Source organism: Scyliorhinus torazame, chromosome 13, assembly GCF_047496885.1.
Source record: "Scyliorhinus torazame isolate Kashiwa2021f chromosome 13, sScyTor2.1, whole genome shotgun sequence".
NCBI classification, from domain to species: Eukaryota; Metazoa; Chordata; class Chondrichthyes; order Carcharhiniformes; family Scyliorhinidae; genus Scyliorhinus; species Scyliorhinus torazame.
In genome coordinates this window covers 112,648,561-112,665,337 of record NC_092719.1, presented here as the reverse complement: position 1 = coordinate 112,665,337, position 16,777 = coordinate 112,648,561, and the positions used below count along the sequence as shown (strand labels likewise).

The following is a 16,777-nucleotide window of genomic DNA, read 5'->3' as shown; positions in this document are numbered from 1 at the left end:
GTGTGTGCTCCCATTCTGGTAGCAGCTACAGGAGGCCACACACCTTTGCTCAATAAAGCCTCGATTATTCACTACTCTCGTCTTTGTAGTAATTGATAGTGCATCAGGGCCATGGTCCCTTTAAACAGTGACAGATTTGCTGAGGGCCTTCTTGTTTCCAAGATGGCGCCGGAGCGAGGCAACTTCATGCAAGCTGGGCCCAGCATACCCTCTAATTCTATCTTTTACTCTTGTTCTATCTTTCTAAAACTTAATTCTAACTCTTTAAAACTCTCTACCTACCTCGTATTAAGTTGCTCTTTTCTCTACACCTTGCTATAACTGTAACATTATATTCTGCAGTCTCTCCTTCCTTCCCTATGTACGGTATGCATTGTTTGTACAGCATGCAAGAAACAACACTTTTCACTGTATACTAGTACATGTGACAATAATAAATCAAATCAGGTCCTTTAAGCCAATGTTTTACAAACTTTCTTTCCGGGACCCACTTTTGCCAACTGGACGGCCTTCACGACCCATGCTGACCGACCTTTGTTTCCTTACCCTTAATGTTAAAGGGGAGCTTGCTTGGTCTTCACAATCTCACTTGAATCAGGTTCAAAGGATGAGAGGGCAATGTGCCTATCAGGTGCAGACTTCAGCCAGTTCCTTTGTGCCGTCTCCATCTTTATGAAAATAGAAAATCCAACCTCGCACATGTAGGTCATCGTGAAGGGCAATAGCAACAGAATGACAATGTTTTACTCAGCACTGGATACTCCTGGGAAATGCTAGTCCAGAATGCTGACAGCCTCTTGGGCTTTTGGGGTGTTTTCAAAAATTGATTTAGACTACACAATTCTTTTTTTCAAGTTAAGGGGCAATTTAGTGTGGCCAATCCACCTACCTGCACATCTTTGGATTGTGGGGGCGAGACCCACGCAGACACGGGGCGAATGGGCAAACTCCACATGGACGGTGACCCGGGGCTGGGATTGAACCCGGGTCTTCGGCACCATGAGGCAGCGGTGCTAACCATTGTGCCCATTTTGGGGTGTTTTTAATGTGGTATTACAGGTCAGCTACAGCAGTGTAGTCTTTTAATTTAAGTTAATAACTGACTCTGGGGTCTCACCCTCAAAATACATTTTTCACCCAATGCTTCTCTTTCAAAATCTGAACTTCTCCTCTCATTTGCCAGTACTTCCCTGCAAATAACACACATGGGCTTTGCATCCATATTTGCATTGGCACAATTGACAACATTATATCTCAAGAAATCATCTTTATACTGCTTTGTTCCTGAGTTAAGTTTCTTCTTTGTAGACTGTTAACCTGAGGCCCTGGACCTCTGTACAGAGCTAACACTAACACTGCTCTCTCCTGCCATTGAGGCTCCCTAGCAGTTCTCTCCAGCAGATTCTGTTGTGAGATCCTGTCCAATAGGTAAACTGCCTATTTGAGTCTATGGCTGTCTCTTGATCTTCACAGTTCACTTGCCTTGCTTGCCAGCAGCTGGAAAATGGAAGAAACATTGCTCCTTGATTTGGCGGCAAAAACATGGGCACGATTCTCCGCTCCCACGCCGGTTGGGAGAATCGCCTGGGTCGCCAAATTTTCCTGCGCGCCGGTCCGACGCCCTCCCGCGATTCACGGAAGCGGCCAGATCAGCACAATCGCGTTTTGCACGGCACGGTACATTGAATCGCCTCAGACACCCATACCCCCGCGATTCTCCGGCCCGGATGGGCCGAGCGGCCTGCCCAAAACGGCGGATTCCCCCCGGCGCCGTCCATACCTGGTCGCTGCTGGCGGGAACAGCGCGGGAACGCTGGGGGGGCGGCCTGCGGTGGGGCGAGGGGGGATCCTGTACCGGGGGGGCCTCAAATGGGGTCTGGCCCGCGATCGGTGCCCACCGATTGTTGGGCCGGCCTCTCTGAAGGAGGACCTCCTTTCTTACGCAGCCCCGCAAGATCCGTCAGACATCTTCTTGCGGGGCGGACTTGGAGAGGACGGCAACCACGCATGCGCGGGTGACGCCAGTTATGCGGCGCCGGCCGCGTCATGTTTTCAGCGCCGCAATTATTCGGCGCCAAGGCCTGGCGCGCGTAAATGACGCGGCGCCGCTCCTAGCCCATTATCGGGCCCTGAATCGGTCGGGATAGGGGCCGTTTCGCGCCGCCGTGAACTCGACGGCGTCCACGACGGCGCGAACACTCTGCCTCCATTTCGGAGAATCCCGCCCCATGTACCTGGAGGGCGCCTGATATCATGTGCGTGCGCAGGGCGCGTGACCTGCTCTCTGCTGCTGCTTCTGGCCGGAAGACTCCACACAGCTTCATTTATTTTCATTTAAAAGGCGATAGCGGCTGTTGTTCTCAATGTAAAAGTGTTGGGCGCTTCTCCCACGGGCAGGACCACCACGGGAATGACGTAATCTATTGTGTCGTGACCCTCCTGACACGTCCCCCGACCCACCCACGAGTCCAACCCGCACTTTGATAAACCCTGCTTTAAGTGGCTATGGATTTGCTGAAGGGGTGCAGCCCATTGAAGAAGTGAGGTGTTTGCTGGGGAAATATGGCCTCTTTAAGCATTGAAGGGTTTAGGGTTTGCAGACGGGTCAGAGTTCCCTTAATCAGTGAAAGCTTTTCTGTGGAGACACGATCCCTTTCAGCAATGTGAATTTGCAGTGATGGGTTGCTGAGGAGAAGGAACCTTGTAAACAGTGTTGATTTGCTGAGGAGATACAGTCCCTTTAAGTAGTGTTGGGTTTGCTGAGGGGACACGGTCCCTTTAAGCAGTTTAGGTTTGCTGAGGGGACGCGGTCCCTTTAATCAGTGTTGGGTTTGCTGAGGGGACACGGTCCCTTTAATCAGTGTTGGGTTTGCTGAGGGGACGCGGTCCCTTTAATCAGTGTTGGGTTTGCTGAGGGGACGCGGTCCCTTTAATCAGTGTTGGGTTTGCTGAGGGGACGCGGTCCCTTTAATCAGTGTTGGGTTTGCTGAGGGCCGCGGCCCCTTTAACCAGTGTTGGGTTTGCTGAGGGCCGCGGCCCCTTTAACCAGTGTTGGGTTTGCTGAGGGGACGCGGTCCCTTTAATCAGTGTTGGGTTTGCTGAGGGGACGCGGTCCCTTTAAGCCGCAGCCTCCGGCTCCTGCCGGTCCCTGATGCAGCAGCCGGCCGGCCGCTGATTGGCTGAGCGCCGCCAGCAGCCGGTGAATTGCGGAGATTCGCGGCGCATTCCTGGGATCTTCCTGTGCGGATACCTCCGGAGGTCCCGGTGCTGAACTCGTTCCTGCGGCTGTGGTGAGTCCGGATTCCCGTCTCCGCGGCTCTGTCTGGCCGACCCGCCTGGCCCCGGTCTCGACCGAGCTCTGATCCCCAAGTCCTCACCCTGGACCAAAGAGGGCACTGGGTGTCCAGGTGGGTGTGTATGTGTCTGGCTGGGTGTGTATGTGTCTGGCTGTGTGTGTGTGTGGGTGTCTGGCTGGGTGTGTGTGTGGGTGTCTGGCTGGGTGTGTATGTGTCTGGCTGGGTGTGTATGTGGGTGTCTGGATGGGTGAGTGAGTGTCTGGCTGGGTATGTGGGGGCCAGGATGGGTGAGTGGGTGTCTGTGTGGGTGTCTGGCTGGGTGAGTGGGTGCCCAGGTGGATTTGTGGGTGTCTGGGTGGGTTTGTGGGTGTCTGGCTGGGTGTGTGGGTGTCTGGCAGGGTGTGTGGGTGCCTGGGTGAGTGTGTGGGTGTCTGGCTGGGTGTGTGGGTGTCTGGCTGGGTGTGTGGGTGTCTGGCTGGGTGTGTGGGTGTCTGGCTGGGTGTGTGGGTGTCTGGCTGGGTGTGTGGGTGTCTGGCTGGGTGTGTGGGTGTCTGGCTGGGTGTGTGGGTGTCTGGGTGGGTGTCTGGCTGGGTGTGTGGGTGTCTGGGTGAGTGGGTGCCCAGGTGGATTTGTGGGTGTCCGGCTGGGTGTGTGGGTGTCTGGCTGGGTTTGTGTGGGCCTGGATGGGTGAGTGGGTGCCCAGGTGGATTTGTGGGTGTCTGGGTGGGTTTGTGGGTGCTGGATCGTTGAGTGGGTGTCCGGTGAGTTTGTGGTTTCTGGGTGGGTTTGTGAAGGCCTGGGTGGGTTTTTGGGTGCCTGGGGGTTGAGGGGACACTTGTCAGAGATACAATTGGGGGCTGGGTTTGAGGGGCGGAGGGGGAGGTAAAATTAGCTTTAGTGGCCATGGGTATAGGTGGGGAAAATCTGACCTCAGTCTTCACTCCTGATCACCATCCGGAGTCTGTCCAAGAGTTGGGGGGCGGGGGGGTGATGCGGATGTCTATGGTGTAAGGATAGGGTCAGTTCTGGTTCTGAGGTCCTCTCATTGTTAGGCTCCCACTTGGAGGTCAGTTAGAGCACATGAAGCAACACAGCCGCTAGTCAGGAGAGAGGCAGAGTGAACACTGCTCCTTTTAAATGTGTGTTGCTCCTTTTAAATGTGTGTATGTGTAAAGGATGGCAAGCAAGAGAGTTTTCTAAGCTTGTTTTGTGTGGTGTGTGTGTAAAACCATAAGGATGAGTGTGTGCTAATCTGACATTGGTGAGTGCGTCCGTGCCATTGCGGAACGCATTAGGATGCATTTCAATGTTAAAAGCAGTTTATAAAAAAGTTTTGTATTAGTCCATCATTGCTGGATAATGTTCAGATGAATTATCGTATCGAGCTGTGAAGAAACATTGTGTTGAGGGATTTTAACCTGTTGAGTTCTGATGCTGAGCTGTGTCTGGGCCAGTTCATGCTGGAGGTCCCTGTGCGGTGCAGCCAGTTTTCCAGTTCCGTTGCACTGTGTGCTATGAGAGATGGCCTACACTGAGGTTGAGGTGAACGCACAGTGGGAGCGCCCTGTATCAGAAAAAAGGGTTGATGCAACACTAAGGAAAAGGGTATCAAGCCTTCCTTGCCACTGTGCTCTTAAAGGCACACTGGACCAAGTGACACCCTCCTACACTCTATCATTGACTGACCAATGTTTCCCTGCAAAGTGCTGTTAATCCCAGGGTGGGTGAGTTGGAAAATTTTGGTGGTTGACTCACTCCTGTGGTTGAATAACTGTACATTCAGTTGGTTTATTGAGAACTTCTCGTGAGGATAGGTCTTTGGGCTGCCCCCACCATATCTGAGGACCAACACTCGGCCTCTGACAGATCTGACCAACTGTCCCATGGAAGGAGTGAGGCACAAATTAATGCATTACATGGCAGTTTGCACAGGTATGATTTGTGAGCTGGAAGATAGTGTGTGGGATCAGTGTTCATATTTCAAAGCTGGAGACTATAAATAGCAAACAACATTAATTTTAGATGTTACAGGTCATGCTGGTAATTTATCAGTGGATATAATTTAGTTGGAATGTTAGAAGGCATTTGCTAAAGTTCCACACGCAAGGCTTTCACAGAAGATTAAAGATGAATCATCAGTTCTCTCTCTGAGCAGAAGTGCTGTGGCTTCAGGAACTCCTCCAGGATTTGGGTCCATAACCTGGGTTAACATGTCAGTACTGAGGGAGTGCTGCATTGTCAGGACTGCTGCAGTCTGGATCAGACATCAAACTGGAGCTTCTGAGGCCATTGTACAGGTTTAAAGATCATTTGAACACTGCAGAGAGCTATCGGGGACAGAATATTTGATCTTTCATCCAAACGCTGTGTAAAACGCTGTGTGAAAATTGGTTGCTGCTAATTTGTCCGTAAACAGCAATCACTTCGTATCAAAGTGCTTCACACCTCATAAATTACTGTTGTTTGTTTGTGTGCGTGTGATGAGGTGCATTATATATACCAGTCCTTTTTATTTATGAATCTGACCCGTCAACAAATCAATCAACAACAACTTACATTTCTTTTTGGCCACTTTTAATGTAGAAAACCACCCCCAGGCGTCTTCTGAGGTTTATCGGAATAAAAATGAATGGAGGAGCGAATCCAGAGTGTGGGGCAAAAGTGGCAGTTGCCAGGGGGATGGAGGCAGTGGCACAGCTCAACCAATGTCTTGTTGAAGAGCCACCCACCGCGCTGCAGCTGGCACTGGTGGGTTAGAGCCAGGCCCATCCCAATGCAGTGTGAACTTGTGGCTCCCAGCACAACACGGGAGGCAGATACCAGGCATTTTCCACAGGACAGTAGATTCTATTAATAGTCACAGAATCATTACAACATGATAGAAGGTCGTTCAACCCATCAAGACCATGTCGGCTCTTGAGAACAATCCAGTCAGCGCCAATTCTCCCACTCTATCCCCACAGCCCTGCAAGTTTATTTCTTTCAAGTGCCCATCCGATTTTCTTTCCAAATGGATTGTCTCTGCTTCCTCCCTCCTCGAAGGCAGTGAGTTCCAGGTCATTACTACGCACTGTGCAAAATAAAAAAATATTTCTCAAATTGCCCCTGCATCTCTAACTCAGAATCTTTAACGTGTGTCCCCTACTTCTAATTAACTAATGAAAATATCTTTTCTTTATCTACCTCATCTAAACCTGCCAGAATCTTGTACACCTCTATCAAATCTCTCTCTCTCTCCCCCCCCCCCCCCCCCCCGGCCATTTTCCCTTACTCCAATTAGAACAACCGTAGCTTCTCCAACTTAACCATGTAGCTAAAAATCTCTCATTCCTAGAATCATTCTGCAAAGTCTACTTTGCATCCTTCCTAAAGTGTAGTGCCAGAACTGGAGGCAGTCCTCTCGCTGGTGCCTAACCAGAAACTTTATAAAGGTTCAGCATAACTTTCCTGATTTTGTACTCAATACCTTTATTTATATGAAACTCCAGATCCTATACGCTTTGCTAATTACTCTCTCTGTGTCCTCCCACCTTCAAAGATCTATGCACTTCCTCTGTCCCCGCACATTCTTAAGTCTACATTGCCCCAGGGGCAGCATGGTGGCGCAGTGGATTGCATTGCTGCCTCATGGTGCTGAGGCCCCAGGTTCGATCCCGGCTCTGGGTCACTGTCCATGTGGAGTTTGCACATTCTCCCCATGTCTGCGTGGGTTTCACCCCCACAACCTAAAAATGTGCAGGATAGGTGGATTGGCCACACTAAATTGCCCCTTAATTGGAAAAAAAATGAATTGGGTACTCTAAATTTTAAAAAAAAGGTCTACATTGCCTCCTCCTATCCCTTCTTCTACAATGCAACACCTCACGCTACTCTATATTAAAATCCATCTGCAACTTGTCTACCCACTCTGCCAGCCTATCTACATCCTGTTGCAGCTGATTAGTATCGTTCTCACTGTCTGCCATACCTCCAAGTTTGGTATCGTCAGCAAATCTTTTAATTTTACTCCGTATTCCAAGGTCATACAAATAAAATTTAAAAAGCTGTTGTTCTAGCATTGTCCCTTGAGGAAATATGACTACCTATCGCCCTCCAGTCTGCAAAATAACCATCTATTGTGACTTGTTTTCTGTCTTCAAGCCAATTTAAAAAAAAAAAAAAAAAAATCAATTTAGAGTAACCAATTATTTTTTTTTCCAATTAAGGGACAATTTAGCATGGCCAATCCACCTAACCTGCACATCTTTGGGTTGTGGGGGTGAAACCCATGCAGACACGGCGGGGAGAATGCGCAAACTCCACACGGACTGTGACCCGGGGCCGGGATCGAACCCAGATCCTCAGCGCCGTAGGGCAGCAATGCCAACCACTGTGCCATCATGCCACCCCTTCAAACCAATTTTTAATTCAATTGCCACTGACCCTTCCATTCCATGAGTTACAATTTTGTCTTCATGTCTTCATTTTGTGAAATGCTATCTTAAAATCCAGATGTAGAACATCCACTGCACTCTCTTGATCAACCTTTTCCGTTACTTCATCAAAGAAAATCAATTCGATTAGTCAAGTATGAACTGACTTTTACAAATCTGTGCTGGTTCTTCTGAGTGAACTCCAACCTTTCCAAGTGCCAATTAGTTTTTCATTTCCTCCTGAATATTATGGCAAAAACCTTATCCACCACTGATGTTAAACTGACCAGCTTGTAATTACTAGGACTGACCTTATAGCCTTTCCTGAATAAAGGAGTCACATTTACCACTCCCCAGTCCTCTGGCGCACCTCTTCCCTGTTTCGAGGGAAGATTGGATCCCTTCTGCTTTCTCCATTTCGTGTTTTCTTTCCATCTGGATCAGGAAATGTCTCCACGAAAGCCAACCTTTCCAATGCGTTTTGCCTGTCAATTACCCCATCCATTACCTCTACCATCTCCACTTTGACCAATGTTCTGTCAGCACCCTTCCTTCATAAACACCAATGCAAAATGCTTATTAAGTATTCTAGCCTTTCCTTGTGCCTCTGAACATTTGCCTCTAGTAGGACTCAATTCACCTCTTGCTATTCATTTGCTATTTACAAGCTGGTTTGTAAGTGGGGGCTGCTTTAGCTCCGTTGGCTGGACAGTTGGTTTGTGATGTAGAACGAGGCTAACCGGATGGATTCAATTCCTGTACCGGCGGAGGTTGTTCAAGAAGGTTTTCCCGACTTCTCAACCTTGCCCCTCGCCTGAGGTGTGCTGATCCTCGGGTTAAATCACCACCAGTCAGCTCTCTCCTCAAAAGGGAAAGCGGCCTATGGTCATCTGGGACAACAAGATGGTCAAAGTTCCCTTTTCAATTGATTATCATTTTATTCTCATTTTCTCTCTTTGCCAGTCTTATTTTCCTCTTTCACTTCATTTCCCTTCTTCGCTTATTGTTACACATTTTAAAAATGCCGTGAAGCGAGCACTGACCCTTGGGGAACACTATCGACCAACCCCAGTCTGAAAAATCGTTGTTTTCTGTCCGGAACTCTCACCCAGGGTGTATGCTCAAAGAACTGAGGGAAAATGACACTCCCCCATCCATTCCAGCTATGGTACGGCACGGTGGCACAGGGCTGAGCTTTGCGGGCTGACTGGCTCCATCAAAGGATTTCCCCCTGTAATCTTCTTACCACCAACCTTCTTCATAGATTTCATAATATTTTCGCTGATAAATTCCTTATCCCATACAATAGGCCGGTTTTGATGACCAAAATCCCTTGGGAACCGTGTTAGAATGTCCAAAAAAACAAAGACCATGGCGGGAGCAACGTTGTGTGTGACCTTCCCCCTACCTGTCACAACTGGAAGCACCTCCTCATCGCAGTCTTAAATACCAGGCCTTTATTCTGAGTCTGCGCCCTCTGCCTCTAGACTCACCAGCCAGGAGAAGCATCCCATCTACATCCGGTCTGTCACACAAGTTTCAATAAGGTTGCCCCTCATTCTATGAAGCTATTAGGGAGTATAGACCTGGGGCGGGATTCTCCGGCCGCGTCCGCCCAGCCCCTCCATTGTCCGTGTCTTGCCCGTGGTGTTCCTGTGTGGCGGGGCGGAAGAATCCAACCCTTAGTCTCCTCATTAAAACCATCTCACCATCCCAGAGATTAATCTGGTGAATACTCTTAAAATAGCAAGTGCCTCATGACGCCGAGGACACGGGTTCGATCCCGGGGGTCACTGTCCGGGTGGAGTTTGTACATTCTCCCCGTGTCTGTGTGGGTTTCACCCCCTCAACTTAAAAGATGTGCAGGGTAGGTGGATTGGCCACACTAAATTGCCCCTTCATTGGAAAAAAAGAATTGGGTATTCTAAATTTAAAAACAAAAATAAATGGCAAGTATTACAGACAGAAGGGGGTGTTCAATTTAAACCGCACCAATTTCTCCTCTCACCGCCTGTCTGTAAACAGGAAGGTGCTTTAATTTGCTTCCCTCTCTATTGGCAGTGGTTTATTTCCTGGCCCCCTTCGTTTTGGTGTAATCCAATTTTCTATTAATTCTAGCAGAATGGGTGGCATGTGGCGCAGTGGTTAGTACTGGGACTGTGGCGCTGAGGACCTGGGTTCGAATCCCGTCCCTGGGTCCGAATCCCATCCCTGGGTCACTGTCCGTGTGGAGTTTGCACATTCTCCCCATGTCTGCGTGGGTTTCACCCCCACAACCCAAAGATGTGCAGGTTAGGTGGATTGGCCACGCTAAATTGCCCCTTAATTGGGAAAAAAAAAATTGGGTACTCTAAATTTATTTTTTTAAATAACTTTCAGCAGAAACAGTGTAGTTAGGGCCAGGTATTAAACCTGGGCAGAGCTCCTTTGCTGTGAAGCTGCTAGTTAGATGGTAAAATGGCAGACTGAGTTTTCAGTTCAGCAAGGCAATATTAATGATTCCACAGCCAACGGTCTATGTCACATGACTCCCACCTCTCCACTCTTTACCTGGGATCAACCTAGTGAACCTTCTCTGGACTGCTGCCAATCCCAGTATGGGTCGGAAGCTCACCGTGGGGTCAAATATGGCACCAAGGTTGCAAGCAGACTGGTTTAATGTCAGACTGGTGCCAGGGAGAGGGATGGAGTTAGTAGTTCAGGAAAGGGGTTTGGAGTGGGGACTACAAACAACCTCGAAAGTTGTACATCTCTGTGATTTCCCTGCAGATTTGGTCCTCCAGCTCTCTTTCTCACTCTCTCTCTCTCTCTCTCTCTACCTCTCTCTCACACACACTATTTGGAGGCCTATTACCAGACCTTCCTTGCTTTTGAACTGGAACCAAATTAATTCTATCCTTGCCTCCTCTCTTTTGGAAAAAAAAATGTATTTTATTACAAACATGTATCAAAGCAGGTTACAGCAAGTAAACACCCTGGAAACATACTTCCCAACAATCAACTATACATGCTGTACAGATTTTTCCCCTTTTTACCTCCCCTCTTTCTAATACTACAATGTCTTTCCTAATCCGTACTGCCATCCCACCTCGCTGTTTGCACCCCCGTAATAGGAGCCCTGCTTTCACCACTTCTATGCCATGTTTGTCATTGCCACAACCTCATATTCCCACGTGGCTATTTGTGTTGGTAGCTCACTAGCCTTATTCGTCACACTTTGTTTGCAAGTGTGCATTCTAAACCTGTCTGTATTGCTCATTGTCCTTCTTAGTCTGCACTTATTATGTAACTACTCCCTTCTCTAGCACCGTTCAACATTCTCGCTCCTTTGTGCACCTCATTACCCTTTCTAAGTTTCACATGCTGGTGTCCACATCCCGGCCCATTTAGTTTAAACCCCCCACAATCACACTAATGAACCTCCGTGCGAGGACATTGACCCCAGTCCTGTTCAGATGTATGCCCTCCTGTTTGAATAATTGCCCCCTGTCCCCCAACTGGTCCTGGTCTCCCAGGAATCTGCAGCCCTCCCTCCTGTGCCATGTCATGGACCCTCCCTATCTTCCTCGTTTGCACCCGGCAATGGGAGTAATCTAGAGATTACTATGTCCTGAAGGCCTACTTCTCGTCTCGCTCAAAATCTGACTGTCGCACCCTAACACCTGCCCTCTCGTCACGTGAAGCTTTTTCACTTGTTGCAATGTCCCCACTTTTTGATCTGTTATTTCAGTATGTGTATCGCTCGTCAGTATGACATTTATTCCTCATTCCCAGTTTTCCGTTAGGCAGTGGTGAGGGGGGAGTATGAGGTTGGGTAGATGTTACGCTAATTTGGGAGGGCAGTTTACCTCGGGGGTCGGGTCGGAATGGGCTCAAGGAGACAAATTACGTATTCTCATTCCAAGTGCACACTTTAAAGAGAGAGAACAGGATTGGCATCCTGCAGTGTCCTTTCTCAAATCAGAGCTGACCGAGATTGATTCAACTTTAAATTGGATTGAAATGATAATGAGCTCAGCAGTCGGCAGACTGCGGTGACATCATCGGCAGGCTCCCTTCGAAGAACTGATTGAACAAAAGGCAGGAAGCTGCCTCCTCCTATCAATCCACTCGTGTAAGACGATCCTCTCACACCCAGAGAGGGACAGGGAGAGTCTGCCTAATTCCGGGCCCCCTGAGGCAGATTTAGGAAGCTCTCTTCATCCTCTTCCTCCACTTTACAAAATGGCCGCTCCTTTGAAGGGCTTTAGAAACGGAGGCAGAATAATACAGCTTGCACTTTGCAAGGGGATAAAACTACCAACTGCAGGGCAGCACGGTGGTGCAATGGTTAGCACTGCTGCCTCACGGCGCAGAGGTCTCAGGTTTGATCCCGACTCTGGGTCACTGTCCGTGTGGAGTTTGCACATTCTCCCCGTGTTTGCGTGGGTTTCGCCCCCACAACCCAAAGATGTACAGGGAAGGTGGATTGGCCACGCTAAATTGCCCCTTAATTGGAAAAAATGAATTGGGCACTCAAAATTTATTTTTTAAAACTACCATCTACACTGGAGTGTTGTAAATGTGACACGGATTCACTTTGGGGGCTATGAGATCTGGTGAACAGCAACTTGGTTAAGGAGGTGGGTTTTGAAAGAGGAGAGAGAAGTGGCAAAGGGGACATCGCAGAGCCTGGGAGCCAGGCAGCTGAAAGGATAGCCGCCAGATGGACAAGAGGCCAGAAGTGCTTGGAGGTTGCGCTACAGGTTAATAGAGAGGGCTGAAGCTATGGAAGGATTTGAGCGCCAGGTTGGACATTGTCTGATAGGTTCACACAAGCCTCTGTCATGAGTTAAAATAATCTGGTATACAGCCAGATTTGAGATGACGTTGAGCTGTTTAAGATTCAATGAGGTGCCGAATCAGTGGGTCCTGGAATTCACTGTCACAAGCAGTGGAATTGTGAAGTTGTTCATTTTGGAAGGGGGAACAAAAGAACCTTTGTTATTTAAACGTGAAGAACTGCAGAAAGCTGCAACACAACAGGACTTGGGGCTACTTGCGCACAAAACACAGAAAGCTAGCACACGGGGCAGCAGGTAATCAGGAACGTTAATGGAATGTTGGCCTTATTTCAAAGAGATTGGAATACAGTAGTAGGGAAGTCTTCCTGCAACTGTACAAGGAACTGGCAAAACCACATCTGGAGTATTGCAACGTTTTGGTCCCCTTTTAAGGAAAGATATATTATTTCATTGGAGGTGGTTCAAAGAAGGCTGACTAGGATGATCCTTGGTTTGGAGGGATTGTCTTACGACCAGAGGTTAAAGAGGTTGGAACTAATGGCAGCACGGTAGCACAGTGGGTAGCACTGTTGCTTCACAGCTCCAGGATCCCAGGTTCGATTCCCGGCTTGGGTCACTGTCTGTGTGGAGTCTGCACGTTCTCCCTGTGTCTGCGTGGGTTTCCTCCGGGTGCTCCGGTTTCCTCCCACTGGTCTCGAAAGACATGCTGTTAGGTAATTTGGACATTCTGAATTCTCCCCCTTTGTACCCGAACAGGGGCCAAAATGTGGCGACGAGGGGCGTTTCACAGTAACTTCATTGCAGGGTTAATGTAAGCCTACTTGAGATAATAAAGATTATAAATAAACTCTGCTCATTGGAATTTAGAAGAATGAGAGGTGATCTCATTGAAACATATAGGATTCTTGAAGGGCTTGACAGGGTAAATGCTGAGAGGATGTTTCCCCACATGGAAAAGTCTAGGACCAGAGGGCATGGCCTCAGGATACAGGGGTGCCCATTTAAGACTGAGATGAGGAAGAATTTCTTCTCTGAGTTGTGAGCCTTTGGAACTCCTTGCAACTGAGAACTGTGAGGGCAGAGTCCTTGTGTATATTTAAGACTGAGATAGATTCTTGATCAGTGTGGAAATCAAGGGTTATAGGGAAAGGGCAGGAGAATTGACGTGACGAATGTGGGGTCAGCCATTATCCTATTAAATGTCAGAGTAGGCTCGAGGGGCCGAACGGCCTACTCCTGTTCCTATTTTTATCATAGAATTTACAATGTCGCAGCGCCGAAGTCCCAGGTTCGATCCCGGCTCTAGGTCACTGATCGTGTGGGGTTTGCACATTCTCCCCGTGTTTGCGTGGGTTTTGCCCCCACAAACCAAAGATGTGCAGGGTAGGTGGATTGGCCATGCTAAATTGCCCCTTAATTGGAAAATATGAATTTGGTTCTCTAAATTTATATTAAAAAAAGAATTTACAGTGCAGAAGGAGGCCATTTGGCTCATCGGGTCTGCACTGGCCCTTGGAAAGAGTACCCTACTTAAACCCAGGCCTCCACCCTATCCTCGTATTCCAAGAACCCCACCTAACGTTTTGTTAATTAAGGGATAATTTAGCATGACCAATCCACCTAACTTGTGGGAGGAAACTGGAGCACACCGAGGAAGCCCATGTAGACACGGGGAGAAAGTGCAAACTCCGCACTGTCAGTGATCCAGGCCAGGAATGGAACCTGGGACCCTGGCGCTGTGAAGTGACAGTGCCAACCACTGTGCTACTGTGCCGTTATGTCTTTCTTATGGTTTTATGGTCTTCAGCGGCAAGGGAATAAGCGTTTGTTTGACCCGCGATGTGACCTGCTATCCTGTGTCGCTCAACCTGACGAGATGCTCTGATTAACATGAGCTGTTGACTAAAGAACGGAATGATGTCATTGCTAATATGCTGTCCTAGATAACTGAGACTTTGCTTCCCCAGTAATCTCCAGTTTAATCAGCTCATTCTTTCACCTTATATCATTATCCAGCCCTAACCATTATGGTAATCACCACTGCTGTATATATTAGGAGATGTGTGGTAAGGCTCTGTACTACAGGTACGGGGTAGTCCCTGCCTGCTGACTCCGCCCAGTAGGCGGAGTATAAATATGTGTGCTCCCCATACAGCAGCCATTTTGACAGCTGCTGTAGGAGGCCACACATCTTAGTGTAATAAAGCCTCAGTTGTATTCAGCTCTCGGCTTTGTGCAATTGATCGTGCATCAATTTATTACACTAAAGTTTTCAGAAGATGGACCTCCGCATCAAACCGGATCGTCTGCAGCTGGATCCACAATCAAGCAACGCCAAAAAGGACTTTGAACGTTGGTTAGCTTGTTTCGAAGCTTACGTCAGGTCTGCACCAGACCCAATTTCGGAAGCTCAGAAGATCCAGATCCGAGAGCTGGGAGGGGGCATGAGAAGTCCTTGGCGGGTCGGATCAAGGAAAACCCCAAGGCTTTTTACTCTTATGTGAGAAATAAAAGAATGACCAGGGTGAGGTTAGGGCCGGTCAAGGACAGGGGTGGAAACTTGTGCATGGAGTCAGAAGAGATAGGAGAGGCGTTGAATGAATACGTTTCTTCAGTGTTCACCAAGGAGAGGGGCCATGTTTTTGAGGATGAGAGGGTGATACAGGCGGGTAGGCTGGAGGAGGTAGATGTTCTGAGGAAGGATGTATTAGCAATTTTGAAAAACCTGAGGGTCGACAAGTCCCCTGGGCCAGATGGAATATATCCTAGGATTCTTTGGGAGGCAAGGGATGAGATTGCAGAGCCTTTGGCTTTGATCTTTGGGTCCTCACTGTCCACGTGATAGTGCCAAAGGATTGGAGAGTGGCGAATGTTGTTCCTCTGTTCAAGAAAGGGAATAGGAATGACCCTGGTAATTATAGGCCGGTTAGTCTTAATTTGGTGGTCGGTAAGTTAATGGAAAAGGTCCTGAAGGATAGGATTTATGACCATTTGGAAAGATGCAGTTTAATCCGGGATAATCAACATGGATTTGTGAAGGGTAAGTCTGGCCTCACAAATTTGATTGAATTCTTTGAGGAGGTAACTAAGTGTGTAGATGAAGGTAGAGCAGTTGATGTTGTATACATGGATTTTAGTAAGGCGTTTGATAAGGTTCCCCATGGTCGGCTCATGAAGAAAGTAAAGAGGTGTGGGATAGAGGGAAATTTGGCCAATTGGATAAGTAACTGGCTATCATAGAAGACAGAGGGTGGTGGAGGATGGAAAATTTTCAGACTGGAGACCAGTTACCCGCAGTGTACCACAGGGATCAGTGCTGGGTCCTCTGCTATTTGTGATTTTTATCAATGACTTAGAGGAGGGGGCTGAAGGGTGAGTCAGTAAATTTGCTGATGACACCAAGATTGGTGGAGTAGTGGATGAGGTGGAGGGCTGTTGTAGGCTGCAAAGAGACATTGACAGGATGCAGAGCTGGGCCGAAAAATGGCAGATGGAGTTTAACCCTGATCAGTGCGAGGTGCTTCAATTTGGTAGAAAAAATTTGAATGTGGATTACAGGGTCAACGGCAGGGTTCTGAGGAATGTGGAGGAACAGCGAGATCTTGGGGTTCATGTCCACAGATCTCTGAAGGTTGCCACTCAAGTGGATAGAGCCGTGAAGAAGGCCTATAGTGTGTTAGCATTTATTATCAGGGGGCTTGAGTTTAAGAGCCGTGGGGTTATGCTGCAACTGTACATGACCCTGGTGAGACCACATTTGGAGTATTGTGTGCAGTTCTGGTCACCTCACTATAGGAAGGATGTGGAAGCATTGGAAAGGGTGCAAAGGAGATTTTCCAGGATGCTGCCTGGTTCGGAGGATGGGTCTTATGAGGAAAGGTTGAGGGAGCTAGGGCTTTTCTCATTGGAGGAAACGAGGATGAGAGGCGACTTAATAGAGGTTTATAAGATGATGAAGGGGATAGATAGAGTGGACGTTCAGAGACTATTTCCTCGGGTGGATGTAGCTGTTAAAGGGGCATAACTATAAGATTCAGGCTGGGAGATATAGGAGGGATGTCCAAGGTAGGTTCTTTACTCAGAGAGTGGTTAGAGTGTGGAATGGACTGCCTGCTGTGATAGTGGAATTGGACACTTGAGGTACTTGCAAGCGGTTATTGGATAGGCACAGGGAAATGAAATGAAAATTAAATGAAAATCGCTTATAGTCACAAGTAGGCTTCAAATGAAGTTACTGTGAAAAGCCCCTAGTCGCCACATTCCAGCGCCTGTTCGGGGAGCTGGT

The 16,777-nt window shown here is 48.3% G+C and overlaps 1 protein-coding gene across 1 annotated transcript in view; it reads left to right on the top strand.

Annotated features, from left to right (window-relative positions):
- The first annotated feature begins 3,266 nt into the window (after window positions 1-3,266).
- pcbp4 (poly(rC) binding protein 4) overlaps window positions 3,267-16,777 on the top strand; it is a 257,239-nt gene continuing 243,728 nt past the window's right edge. Inside the window, exon 1 of the mRNA XM_072472067.1 lies at window positions 3,267-3,290. The gene's annotated coding sequence lies outside the window, so the exon portion shown is untranslated. The remainder of the gene's footprint in view (window positions 3,291-16,777) is intronic.